Genomic DNA, 22,125 nt, shown 5'->3' on the forward strand with positions numbered 1-22,125 from the left:
TTGTTCATTAACTCTTGATTGCTTGTAATACTTATGAATATTTTAGGTGGACAAAAAGGCGAACTAAGAGGTGGACGCCTGAGCTTTTCAACATTTATATCGCTGTGAAGCAACTGTAAACTCTAGAAGGAATTTATATCTGTAACTGAAACCAGTTCGATTTTGTTTGCCAACCTGGTTAAAATGTCATATTTAATTATCTTAAAGATAAATCGTCCAGCTCAAACCTTTGTAGGGGTAAGAGGTGGGACCATCATCATCATCATCATCATCATAGTTTGCATGAATTTGATGTTTTTTGATGTGCCACATGATCATTTTTATGATGAAGTTGATTGTGGCCACCGAAACCAGTTAGCAGAATATCCGGATTAGATCACTGGTCCCGGGAATTAAGAATTTCTCTGGAGGGAATTAAAAATATATAAATAATTTAAGAGCTTTAGCTTCGGCTTTATTGACTGATTGATTAAAACTAAAATACAAATGCATCTAAAGCTAAAAGGTTTGTTAGTTATTGGTTTAGAATGGCTGCTCCTGGCTGGCTCCTGCTGCATATGTGGGACACGTTTATGTTCATGCTGAATTTTATGCTGATGCTTTAGTCGATGACTCTCCATCCTGTTGATCGAGCTGTGGTCTGATAAAAGATAACATCTGCACCTTTTCCGCTAACTTGGGTAACCAGAGTCTCGGCAAAATATTCGAAGAATCATTTCATACGCAACAATGTGATGTGTTTTAATTTGTCGCATTATCATTATTATGAGAAAATTGTTTGTGTCCACCGGAACCAGTATCTGCAACATCCGGGTAAGGTCACATGAAGCAAGAAACCATCAGTTGTCCTCAGTAAGGTATTGATTTCACTAGGATCCATTTCCTTAAAAGAATACGAAATTTGAAGAGTAACCAACATACTGACGCTGGGGCCAAGCCTAACTTCATTCGGCATCGATTCCTTGTGGCCAACAGCGTCAAAATTGGCTCTATATATCACAGCAAAAAATTAATTTTGATATCACATCAAAGTGGATGCACTTCAATCGTGTCAAAAATATGGTGTAATATTACTTGCCAAAAAGGACAAAATTGTCATCAATACAGTGCATGAACTGACATTACGCTGCTTTCACTGAATTTGTTTATTTTTGTGGCCATAAAAATTACATGAGATTTTCGACATGATTGAAGTGCATCCTCTTGGATGTAATATTAACATTTATTTTTTGCTGTGTACCAGAAACTCAAAATTCACACTCTGACAAACATTTTGACCAGTATTGGCACGGATGGCCACTCAATCGTTAAAAGCGGGAATCGAAAACAACCGGGAAATAACCGGGAGTTTGATTGGAGCTTTACAATATTTGGTTGCATCTATAAGAATCCAAATATTTCTCTTCAAATCTTGGATATTTCATCAAGCCTGGATTTGTTTTCATTGTCATAGTACAGGATACCAAACACTAAGTCTTATATAATCTTTGAAAAAGCTGGAAACGTCCCAAAGTCTGGAATTTCAAATATTCGAGTAAATTTTAGAATCACAAAAACTATTCATGCCACAAATTTAAGTACATTTCACCATTTCTGGGATGTTGAATGCACGGCCATAGAGAATTTTTCTCACATACCTACTATATTATTATGAAGATATACCGGAGCAAGTTGAAACGGTACATGTATCTATTAACGGAAGGGAATATTCACTGTAATTATTTTTGATAAGCATTGTGTAGTACCGAAAACAACTAGATAAGAAATAATCGCAGTGATAATGTACTTCTGATAAGAAATCATCGAGCAAATCAACGGTGTACCTTATTGTGTTTGTAGACGCCAGCGATCAGGCTTTCGCAGCGGTAGCTTACTTCCGCATTATCGATAGAGGAATTGTTCGTTGCGCATTGCTGTCATCGAAAACGAAAGTTGCCCCTCTACAGCCGATATCTACGCCCCGCGCAGAATTACTGGCAGCTGTATTGGGAGCTCGTCTACGGAGAACGATCGAGGAAGGTCACTCATTGAAGATTCATCGAACGTATTTCTGCAGTGACTCTACAACCGTACATGCTTGGATTACATCGGACCTTCTATAACGACAATATGTAGCGCTTCGGGTCAATGAAATCCTAAACCTGTCTCGACCAGAGGAATGGAGATGGATTGATACACAGCAGAATGTCGCCGACGAAGACACAAAATAGGGGAAAGGACCATCCTTCAATGCTGAAAGCCGCTGGTATCGGGCACCGCAATTTTTGTACAAGTCAGAGGAATATTGGCCTAGAGATCATGGACACTTCACTGCAGTGCCCGTTGTGGAAGTTCAGCGTTTTTCGAAATGGGAACGTCTTCACAGATGTGTAGCGTACGTCCATCGCTTCATCAACAAACTGCAAGCACGTCAACTGAAGAAAAGCCTCACAACATCCGATCTAACTCAAGAGGAGTTGTTGCAAGCGGAACGGACACTATGGAGGATAGCTCAATCTGAGAAGTATTCAGATGAAGTCAACTTGCTGCAGCATAATAATGAGGTTCTTTGCAAACAGCGCAAACGGTTGGAGAAAAACAGTCCGTTAGCCAAACTTTCACCAACGGTGGATGAATTCGGTGTGATTCGTATGAACAGTCGATTATCTGCTGCTGAATTCGTGCCATTTGACACCAGATACCCGATAATTATTCCGAGGGAAAGCTACATCACTCAGCTTATGATTGATTGGTATCATCGGCAATACAAACATGCTAATGATGAAACGGTGATCAACAAAATCAGGCAAAAATTCCTCGTTTCTAAGTTAAGAGGAGGTTCTAAGGTGTCGAAGAGTCCTTGGTTCAAGGGGTTGGATGTGGGTCGAGACCTCATTCGTCTGATGTCTCGCCTCATGTCCAATCACTATTCATTAAACGCTCACTTGTTTCGTGTTGGGCTGGGAGACAGCAATCTTTGTGAATGTGGACAAGGTTACCAAGACGCCGATCACATCCTTTGGTCTTGTGCTGAGCATCGTGGAGTCAGATCTGAGCTGTGCGATTCCCTTCGGGCTCGAGGTAGACAACCTAATGTTCCAGTTCGGGATATTTTGGCTAGACGTGATCTGGAGTTTATGAAACTCATATATGTTTACTTTAAGAATACTAACCTTAGATTGTTAGTTTGATTAACCTTGTGTTTAGTTTGTGTATTGTGCGTGTAGTTTTTTTTTTAATGTTTGTTTTCAAGATGAATAGAAATAAGTTCATGTTTTAGGATTAATTACATACTTGTATAATAAATCATATTTCAAACCTCTTTCTCCCTTTCCCCATCCAAAAAATTGTAAATCTCAACTAACCTCGAGACGACCGCGAGTAATCGGTTCAATTCCTTTAACTCTAGATTTAAGACATCAATCATGTATAATGCAAATGATAACTCGGCTCTGTAAAGTTTATTCGATTGAGCCTGTACAAATAAATTAATATAAAAAAAAGTTAAGAGGACGGTTATGCTTCGTCAAGAGGAATTGTAACTGGTGCCGTGTCTATAAAGCAATTCCCGTAGCTCCGCGGATGGGATCACTTCCGCTGCAAAGACTCACACCGTTCATTCGCCCATTTAGCTATGTGGGCATAGATTACTTCGGTTCATACCAGGTGAAGTTTGGCAGAGCTTCGGTAAAACGCTGGGTTGCGCTGTTCACCTGTTTAACTATCCGTGCCATCCATTTGGAAGTCGTCGCTACCTTGTCCACAGATTCGTGCAAGAAGGCAATCCGTCGATTCGTTGCGCGTTGAGGAGCACCTTTGGGATTTTTTACGGATAATGGGACGAATTTCGTCGGATCCAGCAGAGAACTTGCAGAGGAGATTAGGAATATCCAGCAGGACATAAGCAGTACGTTCACCGACGCCCACACTCAGTGGAGATTTAATCCTCCATCAGCTCCACACATGGGAGGCTGCTGGGAGAGAATGGTGCGTACTGTCAAGGTTGCTCTGGGTAGCATAAAGGGTGATACGGTCAAAATTTGGTCAATATCAACTTGACGTATTTCTTTCAATTTTGCATTTAAAAAACCTGAACACCCCTCATTTTGAAGGTGTGTGTGTGTAGAATGTTGCTCCTATTTTGATTTTGGAATTCACTCTTCAGTTGTCAAAATGCCGTCCAAGCAAGAAGAGCAGCGTATCAAAATTTTGCTCGCGCATCTCGAAAATCCGAGCTACTCGCACGCAAAGTTGGCAAAATCGCTAAAAGTTGCCAAATCAACCGTTACAAATGTAATTAAAGTGTTTGGTGAACGTTTGTCGACAGCCAGGAAGTCTGGATCGGAGGGAAATCGAAAACCGGAAGCCGCTGAGACGACAAAGAGAGTTGCCGGTAGTTTCAAGCGAAACCCTAACCTCTCTCTCCGAGATGCCGCAAATAAGCTGGGTGTATCGTCTACAACCGTGCATCGAGCCAAAAAACGAGCCGGACTATCGACTTACAAGAAGGTAGTGACTCCAAATCGCGATGATAAACAAAATACGACGGCCAAAGCGCGATCCCGGAGGCTGTACACGACGATGCTGACGAAGTTTGACTGCGTGGTAATGGACGACGAAACCTACGTCAAAGCCGACTACAAGCAGCTTCCGGGACAGGAGTTTTATACGGAAAAAGGAAGGGGAAGGTAGCAGATGTTTTCAAGCACATGAAACTGTCAAAGTTCGCAAAGAAATATTTGGTTTGGCAAGCCATCTGTACCTGTGGCTTGAAAAGCAGCATTTTCATAGCTTCCGGGACTGTCAACCAAGAAATTTACGTGAAAGAGTGTTTGAATAAACGTCTGCTGCCTTTCCTGAAGAAACACAATTGTTCCGTACTGTTTTGGCCGGATTTGGCATCTTGCCATTACGGTAAAAAGGCCATGGAGTGGTACGCCGCCAACAACGTGCAGGTGGTTCCCAAGGACAAGAACCCTCCCAACACGCCAGAGCTCCGCCCAATTGAGAAATACTGGGCTATTGTCAAGCGGAACCTAAAGAAGACCAAAAAAACTGCTAAGGGCGAGCAGCAGTTCAAGGCAAACTGGCTTTCTGCGGCGAAGAAGGTGGACAAGGTGGCTGTACAAAATCTGATGGCAGGGGTCAAGCGTAAGGCCCGGCAATTTGGATTTGGAAAAGCTGAAGCCTAACTGAATATTTTTCCTGAATTTTATACTAATTGAACTTTAAAAAGAAATTTAATTTGATTTTTTAAATAAACGATTTCACCGATTTACACGCGTTTTCCCTTGACCAAATTTTGACCGTATCACCCTTTACCAACAGTACGGAAGCCCGACGAAGAGTCTCTTGTGACTTTGTTAGCGGAGGCTGAACATATGGTGAATTCTCGACCGTTAACCTTCGTTTCACTCAACACCGAAGCAGAGGAAGCCTTGACACGAAACCATTTTCTGATGATGAATTCCAAGGATCCGGTTTGTGAAAGAGCGGCGTTGAGAGGAAGTTGTAATATGCTTCAACATGTGCTGGATCACTTCTGGCAGCGCTGGTTGTTAGAGTACTTGCCAACAATTACAAGAAGAACAAAATGGTTCGATGATGTTCGAGAGATTAAAGTGGGAGACCTTGTAGTAGTTGCAGACGAGAAGATCAGGAACAAATGGCTAAGGGGACGTATCATGCGGACCTAGGCTGGAAAGGATTGTGTAGCACGTAGAGTGGATGTACAGACTGCTGGAGGAGTTATGCAACGTCCTATGGTAAAACTTGCTCTGTTAGACATAGAAACAACTGTTGACGCGGAAGTGGAACTTCAGTCATCATGCGGGGGAGGATGTTCCGGCAACATGTTGCCCACTATACCCCTCGGTTCATCCAAATGAGCCAACTGCCCTTACGTCAAAGTAGGTTCTATTGTCAGGTTGTTAACGTTGAAGATAAGTGAATTAAATTGTTGTCATTATACGCAATACTGAGTTATACAACGCTTTTCCGGTGAATTTATTATCCTAATTAAAACCTATGAAATAACTAATTGTATTGTACTTATAGATTGACTTGCTACACAATATTAAGTCTAGTTTATTCTGTTGCCTATACAAACACTAATTGGAGACAAATTGTAGGAAGGTAAATTGCAAACAAAAGCAAAATCTAATAAATTCTACATTTACAGCTTCGTGCTAACTCACATAAAAAACGAGTTTTGCTGCACAGAATCTCCGAAAACTACTTTGTCAACAATGTGTGTATTTAGAAAAATACGCTGCCTTCCTGTTTTTGGCAACACGTGATTTATGTCTAATTTGCATTCTATAAAATGTATCGAACGCTTTGTTCAATTTGAAATTGTAAAGGATCAATCTTCATGGGTTAAAGATCCATGTTGTATTTCATGAAAAAATGTCCAGAAAGCACTAGTGTAGTACTGAGGAATGTAATAGTCGATAGGATTGCCAAAAACGGGTAGGCACTGCACCTGGAATTATTGTGGAATTTACTGGAAAGTCAGGGAATATCAGGGAATTTGGTTGGTGACACCTGGACCGAATAAAGAAAAAAAAAAAGTCGCACCACTACTGATCGGATTCAGTTGCTCGTCGTGAGCCACTGTGGGTCATCTATGCCAAACGCGTCAGAGAAAATTTCGTGCGTTTTGTGCACAAAAATGCACAATTTTGTCATCAGAAAACGAGACAGTGACTCTGGAAAGGTCAATGTGGTCAATGATCCACTTCAATTCTATAGAAAGCATATTCATGAAAATCCATGAAAAAAGAGCTGTCACACGGCATATTTTTGAGTGAAAACGCAATTGTCCCCTGCTACAGGTTCTCCCCTGGGGTATCCCGTGATTCCGAGAGCTGCCAATGTGATCACTGATCCATTTGAAGTTCAATGAATGCCTATTCATGAAAAACCATGCAGAATGACCTGTCGCACGGCATATTTTGGTGTAAAAATGCAATTGTCCTCTGCTCCAGGTTCCCCCGGGGGCATACTGGAGGTCCCGAGAGCGGCCAATGTGGTCACTAATCCATTTAAAGTCTATCAAAAGCCTATTCATGAAAAAGCTCGCAGAAAAAGCTGTCGCACGGCATGTATTGGTGTAAAAACGCAATTGACCCCTGCTACAGGATCCCTCGGGGGTATCCCGTGATTCCAAGAGCGGCCAATGTGGTCAATGATTCATTTGAAGTTTATGGAAAGCCTATTCTTGAAAAACCATGAATAATGAGCTGTCGCACAGCATGTTTTGGTGTAAAAATGCAATTGTCCTCTGCTCCAGGTTCCCCCGGGGGCATACTGGATGTTCCGAGAGTGGCCAATGTGCTCAATGATGCATTTAAAGTTTATCGAAAGTCTATTGACGAGAAACCATGAAGAAAGGGCTGTCGCACGGCATGTTTTGAGTGATTAAATAATCTGCCCGCAATCAGAACCCTTCACCAGAACCGATTCCAGGGAAATGGCCATATCTCGATTGATTATAGGCCGATTTGAGTTCTTGACATATGATTTACTTTGGAAATAGTTCTACTTTCGTTGTATTTACTAAAATATATATATATTTAACCAGCATCATATATAAAATTTCACCAAAAATTTAGCAAGTTAGACAAGCCCTTCGGAAACCCGGAATATCTCCGGTATCCGGTGACCAGGATTATTTTCGTGGCTACACCGTAGAACAATATTAGTTTTCCAGTCAAATGCTCTTGGTGCTCAAGATTTAAAATCGGATCATATTTGACGAAGTTACAACACTCCAAAGTTGTCCAAAAATTTGCCTATCCTAGTTATTTTGAGTAACCCCTGTACACGATTTTAACAATTGACTCCAATTAATATCACGAACAAGGATCTGAAACAATTTGAGATGGTGCCTATATGACAATTTTTTTTTTCTTCAAATTCATCATTGGAAATGAATGCATTTATTGTGGTTTATGATGAATAAGAAATGTATTCTCAAAGATTATGTATGAGTAGAAAATGTTAGGCGTGAGTTCCCGTTCGAAATGATCGGTGCTGAAAAAATACATCTGTAAAAATATGATACTTTGGGTGGAATTCTATTGTCCTGTAAAAAAATCCTTCAAATTTAACCTCTTGAACTTTTGAACTGGATACTTGATATACCCCGTGAGAGCCGACGCCCATGCCTAACGCCATGGCTTAGATTTGGTATGCGGTAATTCATGTGAAAACGTACTGCATTCCAAAGCATTGATTTCGGTGCACTGACTGACGTCGGTGGTTGAATTTAGGCAACGACACAGTAGAAGCGAATGACATTCAGTCACTTCCGGGAATTATAAGAAAAAAAAAAATACATTTTATGATTACTTCCACGTGTTTGATTTTGAATTTCCTTCACGTTGTGAGACGATGCGAACATGTTTCCATTGCATTATTCGTTGGTATCTGAAATTTAAAGTTCTAGAATTCTCTTAATCGTACACAGCGGAATTTGTGCCAGACTGCTTCACACTTATCGTCCAAATCAACCGAGGACATTTCAAACCATTGCCAAGTCGATCCATATCCTTCTCGAAACCATCCACATCGAAATCAATCAGCCTTCAATTAGGTTGATTTGAACTGCTTCCTGCGAAAGTAAAAACAAACCTCTACATCATTGGCATCGCTTATCGGATGGTGGACCTAGAATTTCTTTCAAAATCGATGAAACAGAAATTTCTTCCCTTTTAGAAGGAGCATTCAACCAAACTACTGCTGCTGCTTCTTCCTCAATGAATCGTAGCGAATTCAATTTGATATTCGAGCGTGTGGGTATGATTTAGAAGCCGCATCCTCGTCGCATCAGGATCAGGAAAAAGAACCAGCGTAACTGTGGATGGGGGGGAGGGGGGATTTTGGGGCGGTGGGTCATTTAGGGACGACCTAACAGTGGGCAAGGGTAAGTGAAAGATGATGCTGATGCTGTTGGTGATGACGAGTCCAATTCAGATGCAGTGATCCGTTGCTGTTGGTTGGGATTGGATTGGATTGGATGCTACTGCTGCTGCTGCTACTGCTGGTGATCTACTTTTGCGGAGGATAATTTTTCTGGCAAATCTGCAAACGGAAACCATCCAGTCGTGATTCTGTTTGATGTTTGTTGGTTGGAAATGTGAGCATGTGGCGTTGAAATGGTGGTCCCGGCTGTTTTGATATGCGATGGTCCAAAAGGCATTCCGCAAATTATTCACGGGTCCTTTGATCCGATCCTAACCCAACCGGGCGTTCGGTGTTTGCTGATGGTGTATGGGTCTTATCAGGAATAGAATAAATGTAGACAGGGTTATTTGGATACTTGACTGAAATTCAGCGTCCGCATATAGATGCGACTATTCAAAAGCTTGCATGCTCTTCCGACAGGTGATTCACCAGCTTCAATCATTTTCACCTAGACAAAACGCAATATTTCTTGTAATCCCTCCAGGCAATCATCATCGTCATAGTCTGCAACACAGATGGATTGCCAAGATATTTGATAAATTGACGCGCCTGCCTTTGCAGCTTACTACGGAAATTACGTCCAATCTATTCCAGTTTACCGCACCGTCCGTCTTCCACTTCGCGATTAAGCTTTTTTGATTAATCAGGAAAGTGAGCTCTCCGGATGGATGAGTCGAACTTCGGGGTCATGTTGGTAGCAGAAGTGCGAAAAAATCGCCCCGGAAAGCAAAACTAATGGCAAAGCACGTGGCCAGAATTCATTTCGGGATGCGATTATTTATCACTTCTTCCGAATGGATGAAATTGTGATCCCCTCTTGCTTGGGCAAACACGTCGGTCGTAGGATTTCGGTTTTTTTTTTCCCTCTTCTACATTAATCGCCTCTCGGAATACAAGAGTCCAATCTAGCATCTTGGTTGGCGGCTTGTTCAAACAGCTTTGATCTCGCAGCAGAAATTTGAATATTATTATTTTTTTGCTCTCAACAAACAATATCAATAAATCCCCGCACTCCAGTAAAGCCATTCTGAAAAACACCCACTTAGCGCAGCAGCGGCAATGAGATGCAATGGTTCATGAATAATTTTGTCATATCTCTGGCCAAGAGAGGCAGCAGCTCAGTGGCAATATCCGCCACCACCACTAACTGCCAATCTGATGTGGCAAGGAGCCATCCTGGATGGTGCTCTTTTGCCGGAGGAAAAATTAATTCAATAACTTCCAAGACTAAAAGCTCTCGAAAACTTTATGCCAACATCATCATTATCTTCGGATATTGTTTTGGTTGCACGCTGAGGTAGGAAAGTTTTTGGATATATGTAGGCTGAGAGGGGGAGGGAGGTATTGCAACGTGATTTTAAGCAACCATAAAGAGAATTTAAAACCATTTTCTACATGTTCCTCGTCGGTTGACGTCTGGAAAAGCCAAAAGCTATGCCATAAAACAAACAAATGGTAGACCATTGCGGCCATTTACCAACTACCGTTATGCCAGCTCTCACCTAGGCGGGCATCTAGATGATTTTTTTTCCCCTGGAAATCTTATATTGCTATATCGAGTGAAATGGTATAACGATACGGATTAAGGCCTCAAGGGAATGGTCTGAAGGAGGGGTTGTTTGTACAATTTTAGCAGTTAAATTATGATAGATGTGAAAGTCGTTAGTTCAAACGCACTGGAATGAGTTTTTCGATAACGTGTTTTGAAACTTTAAATATTTTTTTTATTGAATATACGAAACTTGCAACCTGCTTCAGTCAGCATTCAGCTGTTGACTCAATAGCAGTTACCTATACCTTTCGGCGTCGATCGCGCTATCGGTAGTTGTTTACTCGATCATGTTATTCTTTTGGTGCACTTTGTCCACTGCTTGCAGCTCGGTCGGTGCCTTTTGTCGTCGCCGTTGGCATCTGAGAATTTCATGTCAATTCCAATAATTTCAAGGAAGTTCCGAAAACTTCAAGGTAGTTCTTAAAACTTAAAGAACATCCAAAACTACGGTGAAGTTTTAAGATCATATTTCAAGAAAAAATCCAATAAATTCAGGAAAATTGCAGAAACTTTACAGAGCTTCCCTAAATTTCAATTGAGTTTAAACATTTTAAGGGAAGTAACGTGAACTTTGGTGCATTGGTGGATTTTCCCATTTGTCTCAATATATAAAGCAATACTGTCTTTGACAAAGTTGTTTTACTGTGTAGGACCAACAAGTCTGTGTCATTCAATTCGGGAACTACCCAAGTAACATTGAAAGATTTATCATGGTTTTAAAGCCTTCTTCAAGCCTAAATCATAGTCTTCAGAACCCTTATAAAACCCAAATTGTTACTTGGTTATGACCCTAGAGGCGCTTCACTTTCACATTACTTATTATTTGGAATTTGGATCCAACATAGAATATTGAGCAAAGTTTTTCAGGTGACCAAGTCCTTTCGGATGGTAGCCATATTAGTTCAGAACGCTCACACTAACGTATGCTTTAAAACAAAATGGACTGATTTTAGCGAATTTTCTTGCGTGGTTTCATGGTGAATCCACACATGCATCGCCAATCATAGCAACCCCGTTGTGTACAGAAAAAAATTGACAGCGTCATCAGTTGATTTGTAGCAACCACGGCGAAAACAGTCAAGCAACTTTGCTCCATGGTTTGTTCGTAATGCCAACTCCACCCCGGAGCTAAGAAATTGGACACTGTGAGGCACTTCGTGTCCGCCGGATATAGCCGATCTGGCATGTACAACGTCCTCTCCCTTCTGGGAAAAGGCGAGAGCGTCGAACGGAAGCCTGGTTCCGGCCTCCCGACGGTGCGCGTGACCGTAATATGCAGCAGAAGCTGAAGCGGAAGACCGAGGGCAAGGTGGCCTCATCGTTCTGCGCCTTGGGCCGGGAGGTCGGAGCAACCGGCCAAACGGTGAAGAAGTACCTAGACAAGATGGACATTGTTATGCGGAAGCGTCGGTCGAGACCGGCCGTGTCTGAGCAGCAGGCAATCACCCAGAAGGTTCAGTGGATTCAGGTTCAAGGGAGTTTCATCCCTACAAATGATTGATAAGAACTTGAAATAGAAGCAGTTCTGAACAAAGCACAAGCCGCAGCGGGTTTTCGCTTTAGATGGACTGAATTTTGTTAGATTGCATGAATTCATGATGCATAAAATACTTACAGTTTGTTTTTTGAATGTGACAAGTCACGATTTCCGAAATTATTGGGCTTTACAATGGAGAATACAAAGTACTCATCCTTAGCAAAGATTGGCAAAACGTCAGCGCTCGCCAGTGATGCCATCTAATAATATATTTCTTTTATTCTACTTGTCAGTGTGTGTCCCCTAACGTGCCGAATAGTGTGCCATGCTGTGTTTCGGCACAGTGTGCAGAGTTGAGTATCCCTAGTGTAGAAGTCTGCCACAATTTTGGAACCTCCCTTGGGGCCTCCCTTAGCACAGTCGATAAAGGCGCAGCTACAAAGCAAGACCATGCTGGAGGTGGCTGGGTTCGATTCCCGGTCCGGACTAGGAATTTTCCGAATTGGAAAATTTCTCGACTTCCCTGGGCATAGAGTATAGACAGATTGTGCTTGCCACACAATTATACTAATTCAAAAATGGTACAGGCATCGGAAGCGCTCAATTAATAACTGGAAGTGCATCCAGAACACTAAGTTGAGAGCACGCAATAAGCTAATATGCGATATGCAATAAGCTTGAAATGCAAAGAAGAAGAAGAAGAAGAAAAAAGAAGAAGAAGAAGAAGAAGAAGAAGACGAAGAAGACAATTTTGGAACCCAAGATGACGGACATCGGTTTTTGAAAATAAAAAAAAAAACTGTTAAACAATACAAAATGGAATTTGTTGTTGTTTGTATCTCGGAAGTTCGTGGAAATTCTCGAAAAATCTCAAAAGATCTCAGACCATCTCGGAAGTTCTCAGAACATCGCCGAAGCTATCAGAACTTCTAGGAAATATATTTAATATTTTCGAAAGTTCTTATAACTTACCAGAACATAGCTGATGTTCTCAAAACTTCTTGGAAGTTCTCAGGACTTCCCGAAAAAACACGAAACATCTCAGAAGTTCTCAGAACTTCTCGGAAATTCTTATAATTTTTCAAAGCTTCACAGATTTTATCGAAAGTTTTCGGAATGTCACAGAACTTTTAGGAAGATTTCGGAGCTTATCAGCAGTTCTTTTAAATTCTCAGAACATCTTGGAAGTTCTCAAAACATCTGAGAACAGCGCTGAAGTTCTTAGAACTTTTCCGAAGTTGTTGAAAAATCTTGGAACTTTCTGAGAAGATCTCGGGGCGTCTCAGTAGTTCTAGGATCTTATAAGATGTTCTCAAAGCTTGTAAGAAGTTCTCGGATCTGTTCGCAAGTTTTCAGAACTCTTCTAATATTCGCAAAATTCCTCAGAAGCTTTCAAAACTCATTGGATGTTCACTGAACTCCCCAAAAGTATTAGGATTATGAACATGGCTAAAGTTCTTGGAACATTCAGGTTTTTTTTTCTTCGGAAAATCACAAACTTCTCAGAGGTTCTTGGAACTTCTCCGAAGATTTCGAAGCTTCTCAGAAAATCTTGGAGATTTTCGAATGTTTTGAAACACCTAAAAAAATCGCAGAACCACGACTGTTAAATGTCATTTTCTATGAAAAATCTCACAGCGATACTTCTGTCACTATCATCGGATGAGAAAACGATGATAGAGATTTTTTTTCAAAATCTCATCGAATTTTTTGTCATGACAGAACGTGACAGTGTTGTGATTGTTACTTGTACCGAGAAAATCTTAATAATATATTCACTCTACCAATTACATATGGTTGCTTGCTTAAATTCATCTAAATCAGTTAGAAATGTTGATGTCAAAACCACATAAGAATTATTCTCATGAGTGCTTGATCATTGGAAAATGACAAGAAATCTCTCGATAGGTAGAACCTGTTTTCTTATTGTCACATGACGGCCGTGATATTTACCAGCTCTGCCCAGAACTCCTCGAAAGTCCACAGAAGTCCCCAGAATTATTACGATTATGAACGTTATGCTGAAGTGATCAAAAAAATTTCTGAATTTTTCGGAAAAACCTGGAACTTCTCAGAAAATTTCGGAGCTCCTCAGAAGTTCTTGAAACTTCTCGAAAATTTGATAATTTCCTAGAACTTCCGAGAATTTCCGAGAAGTTGTATGAACTTCCGAGAAGTTCCAAACAGTTTTAAGATTTTACAAAATATTCCGAGAACTTCTGAGAAACTTCAGAAATCTCTGAGAAGTTTCGAAAATTTCCAAGAAAAATCGGTGAATTTTTCAGAACTTCAGCAATGATATGAGAACTTCCGATAATTTTCGAGAACTTCTAAGAAATCCCTTGAATTTCCGAGAAGTTCCGAGGATTTCCAAGATGTTCAGAAAACTTCCGGAAATTACTAAGAACTCAGAGAATTTCCAGGGAGTTATGAAAATGTCTGAGATTTTCTGAGAACTTCCCATAATTTCTGTGAATTTCCATAAAGTATCGAGAAGATCTGAAAAAATCAAAAAGTTCTTAGAACTTTCTAGAAGTTCTGAAAATTTCCAAGAACTTCTGAGAACTTCTGAACTTTGGAAGCTCTAGAAAGTTCTGAAAAAAATCCCCGATTTTCTAAAAACATCTCGGAGGATCTCAGAAATATTCAGCAGTTCATCAAACTTCTCGAAAGTTCTTGGAAGTTCACGGATCTTTTCAGAACTTATCAGAACATAGCTGAAGATCACAGAATTTTTTTTATGTTCTGAGAAGTTCTAGGACATTCTCAGAACTTGCGAAAAGTTCTCAGAACTTTCAAGAACTTCTTGGAATTTTGTGGGAATTCTCGAAAATTTCCGGAAATTCGCATTCATTCTCAGAATATCTCGGATGTTTTTGGAAATCTTCGGAACAATTCAAAATATCTAAAAATTTCTGAGAATATCGCTGAAGTTCTAACAATTTCTCGGAATGTTTAAAACTTTCCAAAGAAGATCATGGACATTCTCGGAATTTCTTTGAAGTTCTTTAAGTTCCCGAACATTCTCGAAAGTATTTCAGAGAACTTCCGAGACGTTCCGGGAACTTCTGAGAATTTATATGAACTTCCTAGATATTATAAGAAATTCAGATGTTTGGAAGACCTCAGAACATCGCTGAAGTTCGCAGAACTACGATTTTCTCACAATATCTTCGATTTTGTCTCGGAAGTTCCCGTAAATCGTAAAAATATTTCGGAAATTCTCTCAAGCTCTTTTTTCGCCTTGATTTATTTTCCGCCGATCTTGTATTTCATACTGAGTACCAATGCTACCGGCGCCAGGAAAGCAGCTCCCACACCTGGACCTTACCTATTGACCCATCAACTCATGGACCAGGAACCAACGGCCTTACTTCCCTTCCGAAGGAAGGCCTCGATCAGAGATTTGATGCCTCAGAAAATTCCGACGGTGCCGACTGTGATTGAACCCAGCCATTACACAACCAGACCACTTCTCTGGAGTTCTTAAATGTCTTGAAACATCTTATTTATCAGAACATCTCGGAAGTTCTCAGAATTTCTCAGGACATCACTGAACTGAGAACTTAAGAGATTTTCCAAAAACTTCCGAGAAAACCTGAGTGCTTCAGTGATGTTCTGAGCACTTCCAACATTTTACTGGAACTTCTGATAAACTCCAAGAATTATAAGAGAAGTTATGTGATCTTCCAAGATATTCTGAGAATTTCCGAGAACTTTTGAGAAATTCCGAGAAGTTATGAGAACTTCTAAAATGATTCGAGAATTTCCAAGAACTTCCAATGACTTCGGATAAGATGCGATAATGTCCGAGAGCTTACGAGAAGTTCTGAAAACTTCCGATAAGCTCTAAACTTTCCGAGGATGTAAGTTGACTTTCACTATAACTTAAACAACAAAAGTCTATGACTAGACACTGAAGAAGTTTGCAAGTAGTAAACAAAATACGTATCTATTCCGAGGAAGGAGACTAATTAGGAGTTCTTCCCAAAAATGTTCTGTGAACTTCCGACAATTTTCAAGAACTTTCGAGACGTTCTGAGAACTTTAGAGAATTTCCAAGTGCTTTTGAGATTTTTTGAGAACTTCTAAAAAATTTCAAGAACTTTCGGATGCTCCGAGAATTTTCAAGAACTTTCGAGAAGTTTTGTGATTTCTGAAAAGTGTTGTGCTGGCGTGAGAGCACTCGCGATGACCGCAGAGGAGGATTTCCTGAGATCCAAAAAGTGGCAATCCACACGGGAACAGTTCATTCCATAGCGGCACACCTTTCCATTGCGTCTCTGACTCTCGCCCAAGTCGGTGGGTGACTCATCTGCTTCTTCAAATACTCGTGCTCCGTCTCCAGTCACTCTTTCGATTAGTGGGTTAAAATTGTTGCACTTCTCGCATCAAGCAGGAGATGTCTTTTCCACGGTCAGCAAAGTATTCAAGATCGAAGTGAATATACCAGCCACGTTACAATTAGTCGTGGTGACGGGATAGAGCAGATTGTAAGCCAGAAGGACGTTATTCTTAACCCGTTCGGTGTTGCATGTCAGACAAATGTTCAGTCACTACTCGCTACCAGTGGGGGAGCAATACTCCTAAAGAACTACCTCGCGCTGTTGTGGGAGAAACATGGTTAGATTTCAAGAGGTAAATTATTACGGAATATTAACATACCCAAGGGATTTACCTGTATATGTATCTAAATAGAACATAGGATGTAAATAAATAAGAGTTAATCTGATCATCGTTTAGAATGAACTCTCCCATAGGAGCCGAAGGAATTAGCGCATTTCTCCGGGACTACACAATCAGTTCCGTTACACCAGGATTAGAAACTTATCATTGGTACCATTGCAGCACCTCGTTTTCCAAGCTTTCCTGATTGTCCTCAAGTTGTTGCACATGGATCTCTGATCCGGGATTGAACGGACAGTTGCATTCTTCTTCCCACGCTCACCGATTTTCTGGCGGCTATCATCTTCGCTCTTCTCGCTACATACAGCTCGAAGGTATCTGGTGCAGGATGCTTGCAATCCCTCACTGGAGTCCACCAGCAAATCCTTATCATCGAAACCAACCTGCGATCGACATAACGGTGATATTTACCAGATTACCGTGGAGGCTGTGCAGAGCCAATTCGTAATACAGTCACAGTAATCAGGTTCTTCCCGTTCACAGTCCGCATCGTGCTCTCTTGCCGTGCGGATCTATTTGCTTTTTGCTGAAGGAAGTGTTACTACTACCTAAAGCTACAACAAATTTAAACAGCACTTTTCAGTGCTCAACCTGTAAAAATTTCTATCTTGTTCAACTTTATTCCTCTTCGATCCTTGTTTGGACCCTACCCGAGGTAATCCTTCTTGGATATCGATTTGGAAAATTCCTCTTCGATCCTTCAGATTCTTATAGTAATCTGCTTGGAACTCGATTTGGATAAAAATTTACTGCCGCCATGGCGCCTAAACGCAAAAGAAAGGGGCAAACTCTTGACCCCCCTTCTGAAGAAATTAATTTGAGTAATCAATTTGATTTGCTCACGGATGATGAGAATGATCCATCATCCAAGAAAAATTCTAGTAAACTTTCCCGGCTTAATGCCAAGAAGGAAAAGATTCCCCCTATTGTGATAACCACTTCCGATTTCCATGCTCTTCGCATGGAACTTTTGAACTTCGTGAAAGTTAAGTTTTCTCTACAAATTGGACGTCGGGGTGAATGCCGTGTATTGGCTGAAACCTTGGACGGATTTAAATGTCTTCTCAAGTATCTTACTGAGAAGAAGCATAAATTTTTTACTTACGACACCAAAACTGAACGTGTGTTCAAGGTTGTCATGAAAGGACTGCCCAGTGGTGAATCCCTGGATCAGATCAAAGATGAACTGGCAAAATTACTTGGAGTTGTGCCACTCCAAGTAATCAAAATGAAAATGAAATCCCGTCCTGGCGATTCGCGCAACGGGATTTCTAATGATTTTTATTTAGTTCACTTCAAGTCTAGTGAACTAAACAACCTTAAGGCCTTAGAAAAAGCTAGCCTTATGCTCCATGTCCGAGTGAAGTGGGAACACTTCAGGAAGACTGGAGGAAATTTCCAAAACCTCACTCAGTGCCGTAAGTGCCAGGGATGGGGTCACGGAACTAAAAATTGCTACATGCCAGCTAAATGCATGAATTGTGGTGATTCCTCTCACGCAAAGGACGACTGTCCTGTGAAGGAAGATCCTAAGAAATTTAAATGTTCAAATTGTGGTGAAAACCACAAATCCAATTTTTGGGAATGTAAGACTCGCAAAGCGATCCTACAATCTCGTTCTAACCGACAGGTAAGAAACGCTCCACGTTTTCGACCAGGTACAAATTCCTCTGCTGTTAACAACGGTCAGCAAGGAACAAATTCTACATTCGTACCCGTAGGTACAAATATCACCCCTGCTTCAAATTTTTCATCTGTACCTATTCCCCTCGCTGCTAACAATGTTCAGCGAGTTAATGGAGCTACCTATGCTGCTATTGCAGCGGGTAGAAATCAAAATACAAACCAAAGTAATACTAACGGAAATTTTGACAATTTTGACTTAGGAAGCATTACTGCCCCTAAAATGGAATTTTTACAGAATGCATTAATTGACATGATTTCTGATATGCTTAAATCTAACTCCATGTTTGATGCTATTCAAACTGGAGTAAAATTTGCAAATAATATTGTCATGACTTTAAAATTCAGTAATGGATTTTAAAGCATTAAATATTGTAAATTGGAATGCTCGATCTCTTAAAGATAATGAAGACGAGCTATTTAACTTTTTGAGAGTTCATAACGTGCATATTGCCGTTATAACTGAAACGTTCCTTAAACCTGACCATAAGGTTAAGAAGGACGCAAATTACTTAATTTATAGAAATGATCGTCTTGATAGACCCTGTGGTGGCGTTGCCATCATTATTCATAGACGAATCAAACATAAAATTCTTTCTTCATTTGAAACCAAAGTTTTTGAAACTTTGGGAGTTTCTGTTGAAACAAAATTTGGACAACTTACGTTTAGGCAGCTAATTTGCCATTTCAATGCGTAGGCCAGAAAAAGAATTTTCTCAAGGGTGACCTCCAGAAACTTACCCGTCATAGGTCTAAATTCTTCATTATTGGTGATTTTAATGCAAAACACCGCTCATGGAATAATGCTCAAAGCAATTCCAATGGTAATATTCTGTTTGATGATTGTTCTGCAGGTTATTACACTATTCAATATCCAAACAGCCCAACATGCTTTTCTTCTGCGAGAAATCCCTCAACTATTGATTTGATCTTAACTGATTCATGTCAACTTTGTAGCCAACTGGTTACCCATGCTGACTTCGGTTCTGATCACCTTCCAGTAACTTTTGAAATATCCCAAGAAATAATTTGTAATCCCAACAGCTCTACTTTCAATTACCATAGAGCTGATTGGGAGCAGTATCGAACATTTATGGAATATAACTTCGATCCAAACATTCCTTTGCAAACCAAAGATGAAATTAATTATGCTCTTGAATCTCTGCCTCAGTACCAAAATGCGAGGTTAAATTCGATTCAATTATAATAGACGACGATCTTCAGCTCTTGATCCGTCTTAAAAAATGTCCGTAGGAGACAATATCAAAGAACACGCGATCCTGCCATGAAGGTTATCTGGCGGGATTTGCAAAAACAAATTAAAAAGCGATTCTCTGCCCTGAGGAACAAAACTTTTGAAAATAATATTTCTTAATTAGACCCGAGTTCCAAACCCTTTTGGAAACTCACAAAAATTTTGAAAAAACCTCAAAAGCCTATTCCAGCGCTTAAAGAAGGTGGTAAAATTTTGATCACAAATTTGGAAAAAGCTCAGAAACTTGCTAAGCAATTCGAGAGTTCCCATAATTTAAGTTTGGGTCTTTCTCGGGAAAATATTTTTGATGATTCCTGGGGGACTGATTTGGACGAAGTAAGGTCTATAACTAAAAATTTTCAAAATATGAAAGCTCCAGGTGATGATGGAATTTTCTATATCCTCATCAAAAAACTCCCAGAGAGTACCTTGTCTTTCTTGGTAAAATTATTTAACAGATGTTTCCATTTGGCATACTTTCCTGATAAATGGAAAAATGCAAAAGTTGTTCAAATTTTGAAGCCGGATAAAAATCCAGCTGAAGCTTCTAGCTACCGTCCAATAAGTTTGCTTTCTTAAATAAGTAAATTTTTTGAAAAGATAATTTTGAATAGAATGATGCTTCACATCAACACGAACTCAATTTTTGCAGATGATCAGTTTGGATTTCGCCACGGGCATTCAACTACTCATCAACTCTTAAGAGTTACCAATTTAATTCGTTCAAACAAATCTGAAGGCCACTCAACTGGAGTTGCTCTTCTAGACATAGAAAAAGCATTCGACAGTGTTTGGCATGAAGGTTTGATTGCTAAATTGAAAAAGTTTAATTTTCCACTTTACATTATGAAATTAGTTCAAAATTATTTAACTGACAGAACTCTGCAGGTAAATTATCAAAATTCCAAATCTAATCGACTACCTGTTAGAGCAGGAGTTCCTCAGGGTAGCATTCTTGGGCCTATATTGTATAACATTTTCACTTCGGACCTCCCTAATTTGCCTCAGGGTTGCCACAAATCTTTGTTCGCTGATGACACAGGCATTTCCGCCAAAGGAAGAAGTCTTCTTGTTATTTGCAGCAGACTGCAGAAAAATTTAGATATTTTCTCTTCCTATTTACAAAAATGGAAGATTTCTCCCAACGCTTCCAAAACTCAACTTATAATATTTCCACAAAAGCCTAGAGCTTCGTTTTTGAAACCTAGTAGTAGTCAAATAGTCACTATGAACGGAGTTCCAATTTCCTGGTCAAACCAAGTGAAATATCTTGGATTAATACTTGACCAAAAATTAACTTTTAAAGATCACATTGAGGGCATTCAAGCTAAATGTAACAAATATATTAAATGTTTGTATCCTCTTATAAACAGGAAATCCAAACTTTGCCTGACGAATAAACTTCTAATATTTAAACAAGTTTTTAGACCGGCCATGCTTTACGCTGTGCCAATATGGTCTAGTTGTTGCACTACCAGGAAAAAAGCACTTCAAAGGATTCAGAACAAAATTCTGAAAATGATTTTGAAGTTGCCTCCCTGGTACAGTACAACCGAAGTACATAGAATTTCGAATGTTGAGACTTTAGCACAAATGTCCAACAAAATAATTAATAATTTCAGGCAAAAATCGTTGCAATCCTCAATTGCAACGATTAATTCCCTTTATACTTAGATAAGATTTAGTTTTAGTTTTTAGTTTTAAGATATCAATTGTTATACTGACATGCAGGTTAAAAACCTGTTTAAAATACTTAATTGCCAAGACATGAACAATGTAAAAACACAGATATATATCATAACAATTAAGGCTGGTACGTTACTGCAGTAACTGGAGCACCTAGGTTAAAAATGAAATGTGATTTATTTTGAATTTGGAACAAATAAAGAGTTAAAAAAAAAAAAGGTTCTTCCCGTTTCCCCATGGAGCTGCATTGGACGATCCGATATCAAACGGTAAACAAACAAAACGACAACGATTTTGCTTATGCAAATGTGTGAGTGCAAGTTTTTTTTTGGCTGCGTACTCTTTGAAAATTTTGGATTTGGAATCCGAGAATTAAATTAAGGAAATATGGCATAGTGCTTAGCAAAAAAAAAAGGATAATACGAGAATGACGTATAATCCTCGATGATGCTAACCGCTATTATTGTCGACCACATACAAGTATTACAAAAACACAGACTTCAAAAGATGTTTGGTTAAAACAATGATAAATCTAGATATACCTGCAATTAGTTCGTAACAGCTTTTGTAAACAATGACTTCTCTCTATGATTTCTAGAAAGTCAAGCCTCCACGACGCAAAACAACATCACCATCGGATAGCGGAAGACTTTCCATACCCAATGGCTATGTTGGTTTGCGTGGGCGTGCCTTGAATTCCTAGAAATCATCGAGATAAGTAATTGATTTCAAGGGTTGTTACGTCCTAATTCCAGCTCTATCTAGAAATCTTCTGTTACTTGAGGGGTTTGCAGGTATTCTGATTATCATCAGTTCAATCGATTGCTTTTGTAACCT

Source organism: Ochlerotatus camptorhynchus, unplaced genomic scaffold (assembly GCF_037179485.1).
Source record: "Ochlerotatus camptorhynchus isolate MF236.1 unplaced genomic scaffold, CSIRO-AGI_Acam_v1.1 ptg000530l, whole genome shotgun sequence".
In the NCBI taxonomy this organism is placed as follows: Eukaryota; Metazoa; Arthropoda; class Insecta; order Diptera; family Culicidae; genus Ochlerotatus; species Ochlerotatus camptorhynchus.